The 10,962-nt window shown below is 37.4% G+C and overlaps 1 long non-coding RNA gene across 1 annotated transcript; it reads right to left on the bottom strand.

Moving 5' to 3' along the window:
- Positions 1-4,764: 4,764 nt before the first annotated feature.
- Positions 4,765-10,665, bottom strand: LOC142053777 (uncharacterized). The gene is made up of 5 exons (XR_012659329.1): positions 10,555-10,665; positions 10,272-10,431; positions 9,441-9,630; positions 8,228-8,351; positions 4,765-7,541 (listed from the first exon to the last, which is right to left on the bottom strand). It is a non-coding gene; the product is annotated as an uncharacterized LOC142053777 (long non-coding RNA).
- Positions 10,666-10,962: the final 297 nt, after the last annotated feature.

Raw genomic sequence — 10,962 nt, 5'->3', positions numbered from 1 at the left:
CTGCCTCCAAGGAAATGGCTTGGAAAATGCTGAGGAATGCAAATACAGTACCTGAGAGCTACTGCATCCAACTAAATGCATAGAGTTAGAGAATCCACACTGGAACAGCCCCAAAGGCCTGTTTTTGGTATCCAGCCATCATCCAGTGGTATATATTCACGTCCAGAGGGAGAGACAGAGCAAAAGAAAAAGAGAAGAGGAAGAAAAAATTGACCTTTCTGAAGTGAGAGCACACGAACATTCACTTTTACTCCTCTGTTGATTAAAATGACTGGTCAATAAAGTTAATCAGTCAACAGACTTTACTTACAAAAAAATTATACAAACAGTGGGGAAAATTATATTAAAATAACTACCGGTAGCTTTCAATTGTTTAAGAAAAACCAAAGAAAACAAAGCTTGGTTCCTCCCCCAGGAGCCTCTTATTGTATTTTGACAAAAAAAAAACACCTTATGAGCAAAATTTTACAGGTAAAAGAACACTACAGTATTTGGTTTTAAATAAGGGGTGGGAATCAATGGGATGGATAAAATGGCTGTTTAAAAGCTCTGTCCTTAAAACAGGTTCTGCCATGAATTAGTTAACACCAGCTGGTCTGATCAAGAGCACTTTCTTTGACATACTTGACTGTTTCAAGCTGACTCTTGCTAATGGGCAAAGCCCAAGCCAACCTCTGGAAACAGTGAGGTTTGACATTACATGGGAAAGGAATTTGTGTCAAAATGCTTTTGGAGGGGTTTCTGAAAAGACAGTTATTCCATATTTTTCTTTCTTGTGGTACAAGCAGTGTCTTTTATCCTCAGGTTTTTTTTTCACAGTCCTACCAAGTTTGAAAGCAGCTTAAGGACCAGGGCACTAAGTTGCTAGGACCCCTGCTTGTTAATGGTTCATGCTAATTCACAACAATTCCTAGGCACAGCGGTAGATTATACACAGGCCAGGGACCGTTCACAACAGTTTGGAAGTAAGCGAGATTAGGCATTATCTCCACAAACTGTGCTTTTTCAGCTGGCTGCAGGACGAGAGAACAGATTCTGACCCATAGTATTTACTAGTCCAGAAATAGGGTTAAGTCCCATTAGTGTTAAAGGGTTATGTATTTCCTTTATACAATTATTTCCTTCATCAGACATCAGGAAAGCATCTGAACACTTAAAAAATATTAATGATTCAAGCCTCATGTTGGGTAGGATGCGGATTTATTGCTGCACACGCACCGTATAATTCCCAGCTTGTCAATGTCTGCAGCAGGGAGATGGGGGACAAGACTGCTTTCCATAGAAGTCTCTTCAGACTTCATAATCTCATGCTGTTGTTCTTTGCAACTTTGCTGTGCAAGACATGTTACCACATTTCGCTGATGCATTCCTGAAGCTTAATGGGCATCATGGTTAAAATCATGCAGGAAGCCTGGGGCAGGTCCAGGTGTCCTGTTCTTTTAAGTTCTAGTCCAATGATTTGGCTGTCCTTCCTTTCAGCGCATCTACCAAAATCATGCTGGTCTTCTTCCTTGTTACAGATTGACAGGGAAAGGGTTATCTGAGATATGTTAAAGCACCATTTTTGTTGGTGATTGATGTTTTCCAGAAATGTGTGTATCATCCCCATATATCATTATAATATATCTAAAAGAAATCCTCTTTGTGCAGATGATGTTTAGTTGCCTGCCAGTCCATCTGTGGTCTACACATGGAGGCAAGAGTGCTAAACAGAACAGATGCCAATGGAAATATAAGTCTCTACGTATACATATGTTACATGGGCTTTCATTAGAAGGTTGAGTTTTAAAATCTCTGTGTCTTTTCTAGTATCACTAAATATGTTTATGCCTGGATCATGATGTCATTGATTGCCTTTGTTTATGGCAAGATCTTTACAAGCTTCACCTGCCTGCTTAGTAGAGTAAGGTTATCTAAGAAAACTTTCTCACTTTTTGCTTTGGGCTACAACGACAATAACTCTCAGACTTTTTGCATCTAAACCTGCAAGGGGCACAAGGGAGAGTAACGTATTCCTGTTTTTCATCTCTTTGAAGTGAACATTAGGGCTAAATTTTCATTAAGGAGTAAAAAGTAAAGGCTTCTATACTGCATTTTACCTGGACTATGGAAAGTAAAGCTAAACCTTATTTTAGGTACCTACCTTAGGAGATTAGCATGCCTAGGCTTCCACACACACTCAGTGGGTACCCTATCTCTCTGGATCCTAGATCTCTCTGGAGGGATGTCTCCCTTTGTGCTGACCACTAGAACAGATATAAACACCTAAGTGCCTAAATTTAGGATTCTATCTCACTAAAGAAAGAATTAAGCTTGGATCTATATGTCACATTGTGTGGAGCTTGGTTCAGAGATCTGTATGCCTAGCTTTGATTTTACTGTTGCGTGTTAGTGGTTTGTCACAGTTCTTGTCATAACTGGGTATTAGCTAGGACTGGAACAAAGTCCTGCTTGTGCAGTGCTGTACTATAGCTAACAAGAACTGCCTCTTTGCAGAGACAACTAGCTGAGCAGTACAATCATCCTGCTTTCAAGTAGTTTCAGAATAGTTTGGATATTTACAGTCAACAAACATGATTTATGGATTAGAGAAAAAATCAAATTCATCACTAGCATATTCTGGGGCCACAAGGTTTGGCACTGAGGTGGTAACTGCATTCTTTTTCTCCTTTGGTATTTTACATCAAAATAGCTGTCTTGAGGGACATGACAAGGAACAACAGCCTCTTTATAATCCCTTTATTTAGAAAATAAAGCTCTCCTGATTTGTGATATGGTTTTGTATGAGAAAAAAGCTTTTGGCAAAAGACATAAGGGAGTTGAGAGAGACCTGCCAAAGTAAGGAGAAAAAGATTTGTTTTAAGAGATGCTGCTTATGCAATAAAAAATGATCAGACAATTTACTTTGGGTTTATTAAATAATGAGCTATGTGAGCTTACAATTAAAACATAATAATAATAATAATAATAATACTACACTTATTGCTGTCTTTTTCAATGGCATCTGAGGGAAAAGAAATGAAGGTCAACTAATATTATATTAGGCCCTCTCTTAATGCATATATATTTTTATTTGTTATTTCTGCTTAGAAGCTGACTTGTCAGGTAATGTTGAAACAAAGAATGAAAAGAAAACCTCTGCCCCATGGAATTTACAGTCTCTGTAAAAGTGTTAAGGGGCAGAAGGAGGCACACAGTGTGGCAATGTGGCACAATGTAAACACAAATATAATTCTATTTTCCTTTACGATCTTAGTATATAAATCCTTTCCAAGCTTTTTCATTTCAAATGTTGCAATTCAGATATCTAAAAACCAATAGCCTTCTACCTAAAGGGGATCTTCAGCTAGCCACTTGTGCCTTATAGCTGGTAAGACAACACTCTTATTACAATTCATGTTATTAAAATTAAACTGTCCAATGCCAATAGGCCATATAATCTAGGGACTTGGCAACATGTTTTAGATCTAAAATAACTTTCAATATCTTCAGCCACATAGTGGTATGTGAAAATGGATGAAATAGCTACAATGCATGTAGAAGAATATGAGTCCCATATAGGTACGTTTTATGCAATGGGTAATGAATTCTGTCATAGTTAGCACAGGGAATTTTGATTAGAAAATGGTTTGTAACCACATTTGCATAGAGGGGCAGGATGGTACAGCTCCAAAACACGGTCATGAGAGCATAGGCTCTGACCCTGAGAACACACAGATGGATGGGACCTGATAAGACCCATTTAAGTCTGTGGAAGCATTTCCAGTTTTCTGAACAGGGTTTTTGTGAGACCATTTAACAGTTTAATTAATTTCCACATGCATGGAATCATATGCCTACGTTTCCTACGTTACCTTTGTCTTAGAATGTACTTTTAAGATTTGTTTTTATGTTTGAATGTCCTTCATGGCACTTTCAGAGGAACCTTGTGTTTAAAAACACCACTGTATCAGTCAGATAATGGTTTGGGGTTTTTTTGAGCTTATTCAATATCTTTAGTATCATTGGACTAATACGTATTTGGCAGTTATAACTTAACTCTACCATTTCTGGCACTATAACTGGCATGTAACAGTTTCTTTCAATAAAATGCTACTACATTAAATATTGGATTTGGTTTAGGTTTGGTTTTGAGAGGATTAGGGCTACCTCAAGCCATTTTGACATTTTGTACTTAAGTGTACCTACCTGACAGAGAGGTAAATCACACCAAAACTCTGTAAAGCATGAGACCTATGATATAAAGTGCTATGCAATTAAAATACAAATGTAATTATTTAGATATAGTTCTATAGACTAATTTTTATTTATTGTTCTTGACATGTACACTTTCCAACAGACAATACTCTGAAGGCTACCCTGTACATGTATTTTTTTATAAAACCTCTTTAAAAAGCTTTCTTTTACACCTGCAGGTAATAAGGAGAAGGGTCATTTTATATGCTTGCTTTTAAGTCATCTAAGTCAGATAAGTCGTTTGAATATTGATGCGGTTTTTCAAGTAATTGATCCTTGAAGTTCAGGACTTTCTAACAGAATATTTCTCTTAGTAAAGCTCACTTAAATGACTGAACAAGCTTCCAAAAACGCATTCTTTTGTCAAAAAGCTGGCTTTGTTTCTAAGGTGTGTACTATTATTCACCCTCTAAGGTAGAATAAATAGCAATTTGGGATAGCTGTAACTTCTTACAAGAAAACCAAATGTCCTTTAAAGTGGCATTTGTCAAATTCAGTTAAAACCATAATGATTTAAACAAACAGATAGTTATTCACATCTTTATTTTGTCAGTTAATTCTATCAGGCAAAACAGCCACTAAAAGATGCATCCACAACTAGAATTAGAATTTAAATTTTGTTTGGTATCGTGGAAGTTTTAGTTTGCCTTTTGTTATTGATTACACAGGATTTGATTGTATAAAATTTGTTTTTTAAAATGTTTTTGACTCCTCACTAATACCAAAGTACAAGAAGTCCCAAGTAAACATTTCTGATATATTTTAGAGGGCAAGGAAGGGATCTACCTCACCAGACTTTGGACATCCAGGGTTGGATTCATTTACCCACAGAGACAGCAGTGGCCCTCTGCGATGTCCCAGAAAATCCAGCAAGTTCACCAGAGGCTTCCAGATAAGACATGGGACACACAGGGCACTCAAACCCTTCTACAGACTAGAGAAGACCATAAGCAACCTGTACGTCCTTTCCCATAATTATTAACAACATGTGAATGTCTCACAAACCTTTGGTCATCTCAGCAAACACTTCAGAGACTACATTTAGGCAATGGAGGCAAACCCCAGCTTGCCTGCAGTCTCTAACATCACAGGCACATAATAGCGGGTGACTGAACATCCTTTCCTGAGATTTCATAAAATTCCTCTGAGCCTGGGGCAAGGAAAGGTAGGTGCTTAGCAGGGAATGGACAGTCAAAATTAATAGTAATTTTTAAACTATCTACACACACACATGCAAACTTCTACCCTCAGGAAAAAAAAAGTCAGTAGTTAGGCATTTACTAGGTCATAAACATAAGATCTCATGGGTGCTAGAATACTTGGACATGTGGTTCCATTAGCCATATTATGCCTGTATAAATTTTTTACATAATGACTTTTTTAACAGGTATAATTATTGCAATGTTAATGTCCAGTAATAACCATACAATCACACTAGTCTGTCCCTCTCATTGTAGCATGGTAGAAAGTAGTCCAAGATTTACTAAGGCCAAACTGTCTTAGCATTACTAGGGTGCACAGGATAACCATATATCACAGGGAGAATTTATGTCGCTGTATGAAGCAGTGATACTTTGGGGACAGTAGACACAAAACCTCTGAATTCCACATAATCCCACTTTTCCTCACTCACTTCTAATCCTTTCCAGTAATGAGCTGCACACAAAAGTACAGAACCCCTCTGAATCTTCCTCTTCTGTATAAGCACAACATGGGGACTTTATCCTGGATAAGAACTTCTCAACAGGGGGAAATCCTTGCTTTCCATTTGGCTGATCAACAACTGGACAAACTAAAGTATAGATGTGCTCAGAAAATTCTTGATGAAGAATTCTATCTGATTATTTAGCAACAGTGCAGATCCTTGTATTGAATTTATGTCAGCAAAAATGTAAATTAAATCGGCAAAATAAAATGCGTTAGTTGAGCATTGCTAAATTGCAGCACATAGTATAATATTTATACCATTAATTTATTGACATTAAGCTGGACAAAGTTGCAAGCTTTCTAGAAAATATGTTTCCTTTGGCTAATATTTCGTATTTGTTCTTATGAGTAACCCCTTCTACCATCCAAAAAAAAAAATCCCCATGTTTTCTCAATACAGATGTATTCAAATGATTTCTGCTGAATGTTCAGCCTTATTTTATACAGTGTTTCACCTCAGTGACTGTCAACATGCAAATTTTGTTCTCAATGGGATTACTCAGAACTATGCTGGTGAGAGCTGTATTTGCTCATTAATTTAGGGCTCATTAGCTAAGACTAACTGGACAAGGATAAGAACAGATTATGGTCACTGTCCAATGTAGCTTAACTGTTTGTTTATTATGTAAATATAATTGCATATTGAAGCAATTTGATATGGTGCTACCGATATAACCTAAAATTCAAAGTATCTGCTAGGACCATTACATAAAATCAACCCAGAAGTGGCTTAGTCTTGAATGTGGTGTACTTCTCTGTTTTTGACAGTGGTAATCCATAATGCATAATTTGCATAGTATATAATGTATGTAAATTCAAGTCTGTATTTTAAAATAAGGTAATCATGGCCTTAATTGGAATATGTCTGTTTGGTTAATAAGAACATACTTCAAAACTTTTACACCACTGAAAAAATATATCTGCCAGTGCTCTGTGAACAGATTATGAAATTCTCAATGTAGTTATACAGCATTATTATTAAAGTCTTTTCAGAAAATAACCAGGCTGCCTGTGATCAGTGAACAGGTGATACACGATCTTTAAAAATTTACTCCTTAGAGTCTATTGATTATTTATTTAGGTCATCTTATGTCACTTTGCTTACCCAAGTGCATAATTTACTTGACTGAGCAGTGCAACAGGAACTGGCAAATTCAAGTGTTTACAAGAAAATATAGGGTGTCGCATTAGCTGTCATGAATACCCAAACATTAGAACATAAACACCGATGCTCTGTCTCCATGAGTCAGTTCTGAACTCAGGCTAAATTTTGTGAAAACCTAAATCAAACTTACCTTTCAAATGTAAATGACTACCAGTTCAACTCTTTCTGTGTCCCACAGTTTTCTCAGTCTCGGATGCATATATTATTTTTAAAATTAAGGCAGAATTTTTATTCACATACTCAAATAACTTGAGCTGACCTCAGGTATATAATTACAAAGATAATTGAGATGAGGTTTATTATTGGGCAACCATCTTCTTAAGGCATTCCTAAATTATTTCCTTTCCTGTCCTTCCCCACCTTCTGTTGGTAGTTACTTGTTCCTGTTTATGTGTCCAAACTTGTCACTCCCTGGGCTTGGTCACCTTGGTTCCTGGAGAAAGAGGGAGGTGAAGACACTGCAATACATCCTGGACAGAAGAAAAGTGTGCTAAAAGGTTGCCCTTTGTGTACAAGTGCTGCTTGTGTTTGTGTGGTGCTGTAAGCACCACAAAGAGAACAAGACAGCCAGTGAGGGATGGAAGCAATATGCAGAGCAAAAAAGTGAGGAAGGTCTGTTTCCAAGATAAAATCTACAGAGCATGGGCTGAAAACTGTAAAGATTAAAGGCCTGATCAAAAACTTTCAGAAATAATTTTAAAAAAATTTGTGTGGTTTCTTCTGATTTCTGGAAGAGCCCTGAGGAAGGGATGTCCCACTTTCTGTATGACAGTGATTTAACATTGAAGAGTTTTCCTTGATGTTCCCTCACACCTGTATGCCTGAGAGACATGTAGGAAATATATTAACCAAGGCTTTCCATAAGACTCATTTTCACTTCAAGCATTTGCTAACCTTTCTTAGAACATTAAAATATGATCATTTGTCGTCCTATTTAAACAAAACACTTCCTCAGAACCAGGGAGGTTCTGAGAAACCCTCAGAAACAGGGAGTGAGGAAATGTCTCTTGGCAAACATACTTCTATTAGTTCTTTGCGGGAAACATTTATTTGTTTGCTCTTAGCAAATAAATGAAAAACTACTCCTTTCCTGCAAAGGCATCTGCCTCTGCCTCATACCTGTGCAATTGCGTCATTTCAGTGGAAGCAGTCTGAACAATGTTAAGGCTGTACAAAGGAATTCCTTCCAGGAATAGGTCCCTTAGCAGTTTTTGAATTGTATCCTGCGTATGCCAAAAGTACTCTGAGTGGGATAGAAGTACAGAATATGATTTGAGACATTCTGGAAAAAACAGGACAAAAGCTCTACACACATACAGCTGGTTTACAGATTGTTTGGTAATATGAATTCTCAGGGGAGAAAAACCATTCAAACTTTCCCTTCTGGAGTATTCCCAGTGTAAGGAATTATAATACTACTTTTGCTTTTAAGCATATTCATAGGTACCCGCCTCTCATAACTGATGATGACTAATAACCACAGTACTTCTGCATGTGTGATTGCTCTTTTGCAATATACTGAAAAATCCTAAACTAGTGCACAGTTTGAGTGCTGATAGCTACGAAGTGTTTGAGTGGTATTGTCAAAGTAGCCTCAGTAGGTTTTTAACAGTTCTACAGAATTGTCTGGAATGCAAAAGCAAAACTTGCTTCCTTTAATGACCTCAAGTGCCCTCTGGCAACCTCCTTGCTATCAGAGGGTAGTTTAATTATATTGAGATAGCTCTGACTGACATCAATATCTTTCAAATAGCATTGAGATAATGTTGAATTACACAGAATTCTTTTGAAAGCTATTAAAACAAAACAGTGTAGTTTTGCTTTTTAAGTTATGTAACAAACAGTTGTTACTATTCACAACTTTTCACATGCATGGCTTCCATCAGCCTTTTATGTGACAGAAACTGGAAGAGAAATCAAATCTGGTTTCTTGAATTTACAGATTTTTTCATTTCCTCTGAACATGAAGTTTCGAACTGAAAATCAACAGGTATTGACAACAACTGGTGAAAATAATAGTTTGATTACTTTCAATACTGTCATAGCACCTGCAGTGTGAATACAGAGCACATCACAAACTTATTGCTATATCCTTTTCTGTTCTGATAGTACTTAAAGTCTCATTTGGAATACAGCTTTACTTTCAGAGGAATGAACAGATGACATTAGAAAGGGGTACCGGCGCAATCCTCAGGCTGAAATTAGGGCAGGTTGTCTGAGGACTCTGTCAGTGTTGAGAATATACTGCTAGCTGCCATGTCCTCGTCTGTCTTACATCACACAGCCACCATTAGACAGGAGCAAAGGGGGTCAAAATTAAATAGGAACCTACTTGTCAAACCTTTCTCCATTTCCAGAGGATGACACAGTTCAGTCTTCAGTTTTTTTTGTCATGAGTGGATTTTAATTGCTGCTGTAGTCACTTTTCTCAATATGTAACTTATCACAATGCCTCTGGTGCTTTTATGATAGTCATCATAATTGCTGTAGATATCTTCAGAAGTCATTCACATTCCTCAGAGCTGGAAGCATTCCAGAGTTAGTATTGTTTTGCTATGAGAATAGCTATAAAAAGTGTTATCTTCTGGAAACACTTCCTTCTCTGTTTGAACTTTAAAATTGTTATCTGATTAGCTTGCTGTAAATTGCAAAGGTAAATGCAATGCAATGTGCATAGCACTCTGATCTTTAGTGGTCATTAGAATTACAAATGCACATAGTGTTGGCTCCTGACCCCAGCGCGCATCTGAAAAACGGCTACTTGCAATTCTGCTTTGCTGATACCCTAAACCAGTATGAAACCTGGCTGACACATCTGAGGAGAGTCTTAAATTGTAAGGCCTGTGGTTCACAAACATCTGTCTTTCCATGAAAATTCGTTACTGTTAAAAATAAATGGAAGAGTTTCCTTGTTGAATTTGCCTCACTGGAAGGAATCCTATCAGTTGATGCTGCCTCATACTAAGCTTGTAAATATCTCTTAAAGAGCTTAGGAGGACTGAATGATCTTGCTAAGGGATATGTAGCTGGCTTAGCTACATATTTTGTGACCCAATTCTCAGTCTGGCCCTGACCTTTTGCAGGAACGTTTAAATGCCCTTCACATTCCAGCTGTTTCAGCTTACTAATTATGTCAAAGTGCTGACTTTTATTTTTCACTTACCTTTTATGCTTGCCGACATGGAACCCATGTTGTCTGACAACAGCATGTTGTGTTATTGGTTTGAAGAGGGCTCACACAATGGCTGTCCATGGCTTCATTACTTACGCCTATGCAAGAGGAATTTTCCAGACAGGATCACCAAGCCCTTTACTGGAAGGCTCTGCAAAACATCAGACAGTTTTGAATCATATTAACTTTTGGATTACTGAACCCATGGGCTTCCAAGAAGTTGGTTTTCATTCAGGTGGCAAGGAACCACCAAAGAGAATGTACCCCCACAGACCCTGACCAAGCAGCTTGAAGAAACTCCTTCATAAGTGCCTGTCGTGTCCTTATCACATCAAGACAGCAGCCGTGTAACAAACCTTTTCTGCTGTGCAGAGTAACTTGGCAGATTAATTAATACTCCTATAGCTCATCTCATGCCGTCTCCTCTACTACCCCCAGCTTGCGTAAACTGAGAAAACATAATCCTCTAAAGACTTTGCAGTCTTATGCAATGTGAGTGATTTGGATGTCACAAACAGAAAGTTACAATAATCTGAGAGTGAACATGCAGGAAAACATACTGACAAGTCATCTTGACATAACAAGTTGTGACACTGGGAACAGAAAAAAAGTGTTTAACAAGGAAAGAATTTACATTTAAAAGTGTTTCTGGGAAAATTTCTTTGACCAAAATGCAAAATTA

The sequence above is a fragment of the Phalacrocorax aristotelis genome, chromosome 1, assembly GCF_949628215.1.
Source record: "Phalacrocorax aristotelis chromosome 1, bGulAri2.1, whole genome shotgun sequence".
NCBI classification, from domain to species: domain Eukaryota; kingdom Metazoa; phylum Chordata; class Aves; order Suliformes; family Phalacrocoracidae; genus Phalacrocorax; species Phalacrocorax aristotelis.
The sequence above is the reverse complement of the archived record's forward strand: the minus strand, read 5'-3'. Positions and strand labels throughout refer to the sequence as shown.